Source organism: Lepisosteus platostomus, chromosome 1, assembly GCF_059453375.1.
Source record: "Lepisosteus platostomus isolate fLepPlt1 chromosome 1, fLepPlt1.hap1, whole genome shotgun sequence".
NCBI lineage: Eukaryota > Metazoa > Chordata > Actinopteri > Semionotiformes > Lepisosteidae > Lepisosteus > Lepisosteus platostomus.
This window is the reverse complement of record NC_142611.1, coordinates 36,290,712-36,301,841: the sequence shown is the minus strand read 5'-3', so window position 1 is coordinate 36,301,841 and position 11,130 is coordinate 36,290,712. Positions and strand designations below refer to the sequence as shown.

The 11,130-nt window shown below is 42.7% G+C and overlaps 1 pseudogene; it reads right to left on the bottom strand.

The window, feature by feature from the left end:
* Positions 1 to 307: 307 nt before the first annotated feature.
* Positions 308 to 11,130, bottom strand: part of LOC148677904 (uncharacterized) — a 49,784-nt pseudogene continuing 38,961 nt past the window's right edge.

Sequence of the window (11,130 nt, the reverse complement as noted above, 5' to 3'; positions counted from 1 at the left end):
GTAAAATAATGTTTTTTTATTATTGTTATAGAGAAACATGATCAGATTTTCCCCGGTTGGCATCTCAACCGGAGTGCCGGAGTGGCATCTCAAAGCAATACAGTAGATGGAAAAACAGTTAAAAGGGACCAAAGTAAATACCAGACAAACGCAAACGCATTTTTAATAAAATGCTTTTATTCATTCAGCAGAGAGTGAGAGGGATATCCAGCAGAGAGAGACACACACACCGGTTTCCATTGACAAAAGTAATTGTTTTTTTTAATTCCTCTTGTCTAACAGGAATGTTTTGTTTGTGGACAGACTGTTAGACTAGAAGAAAAGAGCGCCTCCTTCTACGAAGCATTTCGTTGATCTGATCACGAATTATTTTCCAGTCGCACAAAGTAAGAGTTGAGAATCTCCTTTTCACCATGCTACTAATGGTTTCCCGGAGATTGCAAGGCAAGGCACTTTTGCCTCTGGACCCATCGAAATTTACAGACGTGGTCCACCCCCAGTAAATTTCAAAAGTCACAAGATTTCGAAACACGAGGGCGGCGTAGTGGTCGGTTCTTGCTTTCCCGTCTATGCCGATGCACAGCAAGTACAACCCCCCCTCCATCTCCTGAGTGATGGGTAACAGTTGGATATCTGGGAGAATTATTCGTCCCACTGGCGTCTGTGAATTCCGCTCTGTAAACGGTGCTTCCTGGGGGGAGATAGACGGCGGGGACAGCATCAACAAATTCCTGCACGGTGGTGAGAGGAGAGGCCAGGATGGAGTGTCCTCTGCGGGTGTGTGCTTCCGCCAGGCATTGCAACCTGCGCGGCGGGGAGAGGCACTTTTCGGGAGACAGCTGCTCAACTGTTTGACTGCTGGAACATACTGTCTCCTTCCTCTGCATTTTCAGGAGTGTCTCTAGCCTCCCAATCCTTCCCAGTAATACGTCGTACTGCTCCCGCTGCTGCCGAAAAGTCTCCACACAGGTGCTGCTTCTACAGGTTGGCACCCTGGCCAGTGGCCGAGAGCAGAGACCCACGACCTGTGGCAAAATAACATAATTCATGTAAGAAATAAAGTCACACAGTAGTATTCATCAGTCGCGGAACAGACGTCAAAATAAACTTTTCTTTTTTTCCGTCTTACCGCTTTCTTTTTTACTGTCCTGGTGGTAGATTTCGAAGATCGTTTCGCCCGTGTGGTGTTTTCTTGAAGAACAGGCTACGAAGAAATAATTATAATTGAATTTAAAATTCAAAATGGCAATAATACCTTATAATATGCGCTGTAATCGCGTATTTCAGATGAAGTCTGCTGTATTTGCTTACCCTTCGCTCTTTGGAAGCTGGGGCAGCAGAAGCACCCCGTCTCTTCCCGTAAAAGGTCTTGGTCTCCATACTGTACAGTGGTCGCTGTAGTGCAGGTTCGAGCTCACCCAATCCCTTGGTGTATTTATGCTATATTCACATGTACGGCTAGAATGTGTTCATTGTCTTCCAATGAAAGGCGGGTGCCTTTTTCCGAAGTCGGGAGACATTAGAGGCTTGCCACACCCGGACTGTTAAACCAACGCATTAGCACGTCAAAGCCCATTGAGGACCCGGGCGCAATAGTTTTGTCCCTTGATTTACTGATCTGCATTAATTATGGAAATCGAGTTCCTGCTCTTTGCAGACGACCTGGTCCTGCTGTCACCCACAGAACAGAGGCTGCGCTAGAACCTGGCACTGCTGGAGCAGCACTGTCAGACCTGGGCGCCGACAGTCAATCTGGACAAGACCAGAGTTATGGTTTTCCAGAAAAAAAGCCAGACCTCAGGGAAACAGGTACAAATTCACACTTAACAACACATTAACACCTAACAACGGGAGCAGGGACGAATTAGGCCAGTACCCACTATTGTTAAACATACAGAAAAGAATATTAAAGTATTGAAGTATTGGCTTTAGTATTAGCCATACAGAACATTAAAGTGCCCCTTTTCCATTCAGCGGGTGCCTGAGCCGCTGTGTTCTATCTTCTGACAGTCACTGTTGTTAATGTCTGTAGAGTGTATCTTATTTTTAGTACTATATTTTTGTATTATATTCCCTATTAATCAAACTCTAAGAGTATGTATCGGCTTGCCCCCTCCTCCCGCCCCTCTCTGTGTACAGTAGAGCCTCCTGTCCAGCCAGCACATGTCCACAGACATTCACAACAGCGACATATCATAAAACGTTTGCACATATAGTTAAATTATTAGTTGTTTTTCAGGAAGTTACAAAAAACACTTGAATTACTTATCCAGTCTCTTGAAATAAAGTTATTTTTCAAGCAATGCAACAAACGTCGGGCAATGTGTTTTTTTTAATCCAACATTGACAGCCACATCTTAAATCTTGTCAGTCAGCTCTTTTTTCTCTATTTGAATTGTGGCTTACACATCGCACGACTTTAAAACCTAGAAAGACAGGTTTCGATTCACATTAGCTGGCGAGCCTTGTTAACAAAAAAACAGACAATACACAGGGAGGGGGAGGTCAAGCGAGAGAGAGAGTTTTTTACCCTCTGTCTAAAAACCCAAATAACCCGGGGCAGAGACTCTGGGGGGATCATTGTGTGGTACAGAGTGGAGCTCAGTCAATTCTTATGGAATGTGTTTTCTTTCTTCTTTTTTTCAGCATGGAATAAACCTGTTACTTGATTCATATGGATGCCCGGTTCCGCCAGGGATTCAAAACATTTTTTATTTTTTTTAATCGGGTATCAAAGGGAATAGCAGTATAACCCTGTTCATGCACAAACAGTGGCATGTTACATTATTGATTTGGGTGTCTCCTCTTGCCAGAAAGCTCTAAATTGCATTTTGAGCGCGGTTTTTGACTTTTTTAAAATTGCATTTTGAGCGCGGACAGCACATACAAGGGTTAATTGCACAATAAACTGCGCCAAGAAATTTAAAATAGTCTTCTTTAGGTGTGAGGGAAGGAGTGGACCGCAGCAGGCATAATCAGCAAACCAGGAAAACAAAGAACAGGACAGGTGAGACGTATATCCAGAAAGCGAGTGATCAGAAAAAGGAAATGGTGTTACGCCCAGGTTTTCGACCCAATTGTTTTAACTTGCTAATGCATCAGACACATTTCCTGGCGTATTGTGTTTTAAATAAAATAGGAGTGTCTTTCCCTGGTATTAGCTCATCGGTATGGTGTAAGTTTTATCTGTACCATACTGTAGTGTGCTCTCTGAAGGCACCAGTTCTGTAGGGTTTGGGCATTTACTGGGACAATTATTAATTGTAGCAGTAAATAAAAAAAATGATTCTTTTGATGGCTTTAGAATCCAGCCATGCGATATAACTCAAACAACGCACACACACAGGTACTAATACACGAGGATACATTTACAGTATTAATACATAGAATATGCATGTAAACCTAACAGATCTTATCGAGAGGGTTATCAGAATACAAAAGGTATATATTCAGTCAGTTACAAAGAGTTACATATATCAAGAGGACATACGTTCAGTATATAATTCATTTAGACCGTTTCGTAAATGAACTTGGTTATAACGTCTACATTAGATACTCAAAACAAGTACATAACTCTCAGGAATTAAATTGATATCAACTGGTTGGGATAACAATTGAATTCTCGAGCTGTAATGCATTGAAGTTGAATACTCATCCAATCTTTGGGGATTCAGATCTCCTGCGGGCACAAAGAAAGAGTTGCAGGCTGTTGCTGTCCAATCCGCGCTCTCTGGCTCAGTGCCAGGCTGTGCTGTGCGGCTTGCGACGGTGCGCTGCTGATGCTCACTGACCGGCTAGTTAGTGTTGGCTTTAACTAGCAAAGTTTATGCACAGGAGAAAAGATGACTGTGGGTCCCAGCAAGTCAGGAAGAGGACCGGTTCGTTCCTGATGAAGAGCTAGTTCTGAATAGTGATTCAGCTGTCCACAGTTCTGACCTGTTCACGAGGCCTGCTGCTGATGCTAACCTCGGGTGGATCCTCTGGTTACTCTCTGGCAACCTCCGCTCTAGACTCTTAGAACAAAGGAAAGTTCTGGCACTCGGACACACTGGCCGTTCCGTGGTTGTCCGGGCTGAGTCTCAGGATGGTCAGAAGGCGTGCTGCGAGAATGTCCTGCCCTTGGGAGCCTTCTGCTCCTGGGCCGTCCTGCCCTGGAATTCTCCTTTGAATTCACTTTAGAAAAGTCCACAGAATCCTACTACAGGCTCTCTGTGTTGCCTGTTTTTACCTGGAGGAACTTCAGCTCATTCATTGGCTGAAAGTTCCATGGGCATCAGAGTCCCACGTGGGTTACTCGGCCCTACCAGTCCCTGATTGGTTGATCAAGGTGAGATATGAGTCACTTACTCCTGACACTTAGGAATGCAGTCCAGATGTCCATCTGGCACTCCCTAGACAGATAGGCGCCAATGGATGACCATTGATCACGATAGCCAGGCTTAGCTCAGTGCATCCCCCTTTGGGAGCTGTCCCTTATCAAAAGAAAACATCTTTAAATCAGCCTGCATGAATAGTTTCTCTGTGGCTGCACCACAGAGATGAACAGAGAGATGAGGCCTCATTTGGGAAAGCACAGAAACACTTAATTCTGTCTTATTAACAAGCATTTCGCTACAATACCATACAGTATATAGGTACAGAATTCAAGCTGCACCACTGTATCGCTTTGGTAAGGAGACGGACAATGGCCAAAATCACGAAGACTCTCTCACATCAAATAATGAAGATGAAAAGAAACGGGAAGTCAACACGGGACATTGTACAGCAGTTGGCTTCGATGGACATCTTCGTTTCTGAAATCACAGTGAGACGGCATTATAAAGGGGAGAGGAGGCAATGAGAATCTAAACCGAGGACGATTCAAAGGGAAATAAATTTCTAAAAATACCTTTCCTGCATGTAAATACATTTACGCACATTATTTTTAAAACTAATTGTTGATCTCTTTTTTTTCAAGTCCTATTGTGCGAGCTATTGACAAACTGACTGATGAAAATGATGAGCTACCGGCGATGCAAGTCCAAAGACGGCTATGGGCTGACCTCGGTGCGACCGTTAGCCCGACATCGATAAGAAGAGTACGCAGGAGGCTTGGATGCAGATACAGAAAAACCAACACATGCCCCATGATAAGGCTAAAAAACAAAGAGGAAAGACTCAAACAAGCGCTCCAATGGATTGAACAGGGGGAGGCATTCTAGGATGTACTTTTCACCGACGAAACAACAGTGGCTCTGGAACAGTTTTCAACAATGGCATTTTGCAAAAAGGGGAGATATGTGGACAAGCCAAAGCCCAAACATCCACTGAAGTTTCACGTCTGGGGGGGTATATCTAGAAGAGGCCCGGGACCACTTCTTATTTTCGAAGGAATTATGGACCGGGAATTCTTCCAGGAAGTCGTGGTCACAGAGCATGCCGCCCCATATATCAGGGAGCAGTTTGGATCAAGACACTGTCTCTTTCAAGACAACGATCCGAAACACACAGCAGCAAGGGCGAGGCTTATAGCAGAAGGAGTGAACTGGGTGAAAACTCCAGCCGAATCCCCAGATCTAAATCCGATAGAGATGGTTTGGCATTCGTTGAAAGACTACGTTCGGAAAACTGCTAAGCCCGTCACAAAGCAGGAACTGATCGATGCGATCTATAAATTCTGGGAGGAAGAACTGACCGAACAAAATTGTAACAATTTTATTAACAGGCTGTTTCGTGTTCTTCCTAGGATTGTTGACCAGGGCGGGGGACATTCGGGAATGTGAGTCTGAGAAAGACAGTCTCACGTTTGTGGACAGTCTGTCCACAAACAAAACATGTAAAAAAAAATGTAAAAAAAACAATTACTTTTTGTCAATGAAAACCGGTGTGTGTGTCTCTCTCTGCTGGATGTCTCCCTCTCTCTCTGCTGAATGAATAAAAGCATTTTATTAAAAACGCGTCTGCGTTTGTCTGGTATTTACTTTGGTCCCTTTTAACTGTCTTTCCATCTACTGTATTGCTTTGAGATTACACTTTTAAAGGTGATATGTAAAATAAAGTTTTTTATTATTGTTATAGAGAAACATGATCAGATTTTCCCTGGTTCAGATCTAAAGATCTAAAGTGCTACACCTAACTTTCTTAATTCGATGTATTTAAAGCAGTGAACTACTGTAGGTGTAACATAACATTCAGAAATACAATCGAGAATAATTTTGTGGTGTTTGTTTAGATGAAACGTATAACGTAACAAAACGTACTGTTCCTAAAACGTATAACGTATCAAAATTAAAGATGATTAAAATCTGTAATCTTTCACCTGTGTCACCGGAAAATACAGGAAGTTTCTGCTTTGTGAAAGGATGGTATCAAAAAGTAATCTTAAGTGGTGAGAAAGCTGTGCTCAATGTATTTAAGGGACTTAAAAGTAAAAGGAGATGCTTCATATTCCTTGACTAATTTTAAAAACTAAGTTATAAATGCAGACGCTCCCTCGGTGCCGCGCCGGGTGTAAATATCAAAATATACATTCGTCCCGGGCAGAAGCCGAAGAGCGCCTGGCTGGGGTGCACGGGGAAGAGCAGGACAGGAGTGAAAGTGGTCAGGGCGGGGTTTAGGAAGGCGTACAGTCTGGGCAGGTATAGATTACACTTTTCTAAAATGTATTTGAAAAATAAAAACGATTACAATCTAATCCTTCCACTTTTGATCCCAAAATCCCAAGAAAAATAAATCTAAACGGGTAGAAAGCTATGCTGAAAGTTTATTAAGATACTTAGAAGACAAAGATACTGTATCAATTTATGTTGCATTAGTTTGATTATGATTAAAAAAACACATATAATTAAACACGCGCTTGTGATTTAAATCAAAACACGATTTAAATCAATATAAATGTTTATATTGTAATGCATACTGTCCAGCCTCAATTTCTCTATAAAAATTTACTCTATTACAAATTTACAATTTGTTGATAATAGAAATGTTAGGTTCTCTAAAGCTTTGTGATAGCTGACCCACCCAGGCAGCAAAAGATCAGCTGCACTGGTAAGATGCGACACCGAAGATATGATTAATAACCTTTTAAATCTGAAGGGAGATCTGAAGGGATCCCCCCCCCAAACACACACACAGAATAGAAGCAGGAAGCAGAAGCAGGGACCGTTGTCAGAAGGGAAGAAGGTGACTATTCATTGTTATCAAAAATGACTTAAATTCGATCATGTTGTGATATTTTGAAATATAAAAGTCAATTGATTGTCCATAATATTGCTATTATATTTTTTCGAAGAAATGTTTGTTAAAAGAAAAGTCCAGCACCAGCTGGATTTGAACACACAACCCGTGAGTTGGTAATCGGCACGTAGACCAGTGGGCTACAAGGGAAGTCGCATGAAGAGAGAGGCGAAACAGCGCTACACAGCATTGTCGCAGTACACGAATATAATCATATCGTTATTAATTTCTTTAGATGCGCGATTCCATATTATATTAGCAGAAAGGGTTAAAACTACCACTTTTTCACACGCTATTTCACATGTTAGTTAAATACTTCGATGCTTAAAATGTTTAGGGAGAAATGGAATACCGGTGTGTATTTTTCCTTTAAAGTACCGATTTCTGGAATCTGACTGGCTGACACCCTTCTGAAGTGGTTCCATAATATCTGGTATACGGAAAAGAAAGCATTGGTAAAAAAGCCTGGATTCTCATGTATCTCATACAAGTATCTTTTAATACAGTCTTTGCTGTGCTCTTGAGGATCCTTGTGATATTTTGAGCTCTAGTTGAATGATAAGTGTCGCATTTTAAATCATTTTCGTAGTTAGAAATGATGAAACGCCCTGTTAAAAGCAAGGAAGTTTTTATGCCCGTTGAAGTAAAACAAAATGCCTGACAAAGTATGGCTTGGACAGATTCCAAGTGCTTGTACAAATGTGCTAAAGAAATTATACTTTGAGTATACAGCTTCTCCAAAGTCATTAATTATTAATACTATTAGTAATATCTTCGGTAAAGGCTTTGATGCATAAATATTTCTGATAAAGGTAGGTTGTGTACTTTTGTCCAACTGAGCAATCTTGCTTTCATAAAATATACCAACATTTTAATGACTGATGATTAACATGCTGTAATACACAGTTCAAATTTAAAAGCTCAAATGCTGTACATGAGAGGTTAAGCTCCCCCTGGCGGTTTTACAAGGTGATGCCGGATACTTTCCGGCATGACGTCAAATGACGCGATTAACCGCGTGATACTGCATGATACTGCGTGATACCGCGACACGCCCACCGGGGTATGCCGCGAAATACCCCACCCATTTTGAATGGCTGCATCTGTAGGTTTAGAATCGAGACTGGGGAGAATAAACAGTCTTGTGAGAAGATCTGTTTACCTAACGATTAGATCCTGTAAATCCCTTGTAGCCTCCCTAAGTCTGTCCCAGTCCAGTGGATAAAAATGTACTGTTAATGGGGTGTTGGTTTCTCTGTTAGGGGATACTGGAGCACTACTGTCATGCTTGTTTCACTCCTCTGTTCAACAGTGTGCTATAGAGTAATGTATATGGGGAGACGGCAGGAGGCCACAGGAGTATTGGGGCAACAAGTTTTACTTGCCGAGTACCAGATTTTAACATTCACGTGCACTTATCACGCGAATGTGGGTGGTTTTATCCCAGATCTATTGGGTTGGAATATTATGCATTACAAGGAATGACTATACAGAACAGGGTATCACGTGGCTTCAACTGACTGTGATCACTCAATATGTAGATGGTATTCTGAGTGCTTCCCCTGACGAGGAAACCCACAAGTCTGAGTTGCTTCAGCTTTAGAGTGTCTAATAGAAGCAGTTATGATAAGGCCCTTTTGTGTCTAGCATTGTGAAATTTTAACAGGGCCTGGGTGCAATGTTTTTTATGGGGTGAGCACAACTCTTAACAGATCTGCTTAAGGGGGCAGTGCAGTACAAGGACAAGATTGCCTTGGTTCCAGCAGCAAAAGCCGCCTGTAATAGTTTGAAACAAGCTCTCTTACAGGTGCTAAGACTGGGGTTTCCTCAGATGGATCAACCATTCTTTGTATGTAAGTGTGGAAAAAGGGTTCTGGGCAGCTGTGCTGACGCAGGAGCATGGAGGTTGGCACTATTATACCATTAGATGCTGTAGCCAAAAGGTGGGGGACCGTGAAAATTTAAGAAAATGTAATACTGTTTACTGATGGGTCCTCTCTGATGCATGAGGGAGAACAGAGAACAGGCTGAGCTGTTACAACAGAATTCAAGGTGTTAACAATCGGAAAAATGCCCCTCCACTGCCTCAGCGCAGCAAGCCAGTTAAGAGCACTGATGGAAGATTGTAAAAAGAAAGATGTTAAAGGGTTACTGTATATGTATATAATGTATGTATTTGTTGCATGTAGGCCACAATTCTGGATGGCTATGGAGAAATAGGACTCCAGTTAAGAATACTGGGCTGGTCTCTGAACTGATTTGTAGTTTTACAGCTGCCGAAGAAACAGCTTGAGTAAGGTGTAAATAACACAATAAATAAAGAATTCCAGTAACTCAAGGTAACAACCATGCAGATGCAGATGCCAGATGAGCGGCACTGGGAGAGCGGGAGTCTGAGACCCCTGTGAAACCTCTATTGGGGAAAAGGGAGAATTCAGGTTGAGGCCTTTAAGAGATGTTTAATAGTGGTTAAAACAAATGTGTAAAGAATGTGGGGTTGTATGATGATGGGATGTGGGCTGGCACATACCCAAGTGTATGACAAAGATGATCCCGTGGTACGGACTGCCCTGCCCCTTGGATACTGATCTAGGGGCATACTACACTGGGAAGGTGTGCCAGGCTGTAATTGCCTCACTAGGGGTAAGTTGGAAGTCACATTGACCCCATCACCCACAGTCTGAAAGACCAACTAAGGAAATATCAACTGAAGGAACACCGTGGGTAGATGCTCTACCTGCAGTCCTGTGCGGTTTGCGGGCTGGAGCAAACGGAACTGTGAGACTGAGCCCATTTGAGATCATCACGGGCAGCCAAAGAAACTCCCTGGAGGCCAAGTTTGGCTAACGCACTGATGAATTTACTAACTCTCTATTTAAGTATTGTAGGTTTGTTAACTGAAGCGGTGCACAGGGCTCGTGAACAGGTGCCGGACGCTTGGGGACCTCCAGTAGAGGGGAGACACGACCGGATACCTGGCGAGTGGGTGTAGGTGAAGAAGAGATACCCTGCCAGACGTTGCAATCCTGCTGGGAGGGACCATATCAAGTGCCACTAACTACTGATTGTGCCATCTGAGTGACAGGATGAGATCGCTGGATCCGCGCATCGCACTTTCACTGACCCACGGCACCAGAGACTGAGTGTACAGAAAGTAGGATGTTGTTACCGTTTCTGTGTCTGATGCTTCCTAAAACCAACAGTGTGCTTGTTAGGCCTGAGGAGCATTACTGGGGATATGGTATCAATACATTCCGGGTGTTGGCATATCTATCAGCCAAAAAATTATAATCGGAGTTGGGTCAATATTGCAATTCCAAGATCCTGACGATAGATCTCCACATGGCTGAGGTCTGCGTTTGGGTCCTGGGGTAGGACTTTATGTATTTGTAGGATTAGGATTGTTAAGGATGTGTATAATTGTAACTATCACTTGTACAAAAACATCAATAACATCTTGTTGTAACCGTGGAACGCACAATGTCATGGTAATGCATGCCTGTACAGATGCAGCCATTCAAAATGGGTGAGGTATTTCGCGGCATACCCCGGTGGGCGTGTCGCGGTATCACGCGGTATCACGCAGTTCACGTGTGTCACGTGTGTCACGTGACTAACTATCCGGCGTCGCCTTGTAAAACCGCCAGGGGGAGCTTAACCTCTCATGTACAGCATTTGAGCCTTTAATTTTGAACTGTGTATTACAGCATGTTAATCATCAGTCATTAAAATGTTGGTATATTTTATGAAAGCAAAATTGCTCAGTTGGACAGAAGTACACAACCTACCTTTATCAGAAATATTTATGCATCAAAGCCTTTACTGAAGATATTACTAATAGTATTAATAATGGATGACTTTGGACAAGCTGTATACTCAAAGTATAATTTCTTTAGCACATTTGTACAAGCACTT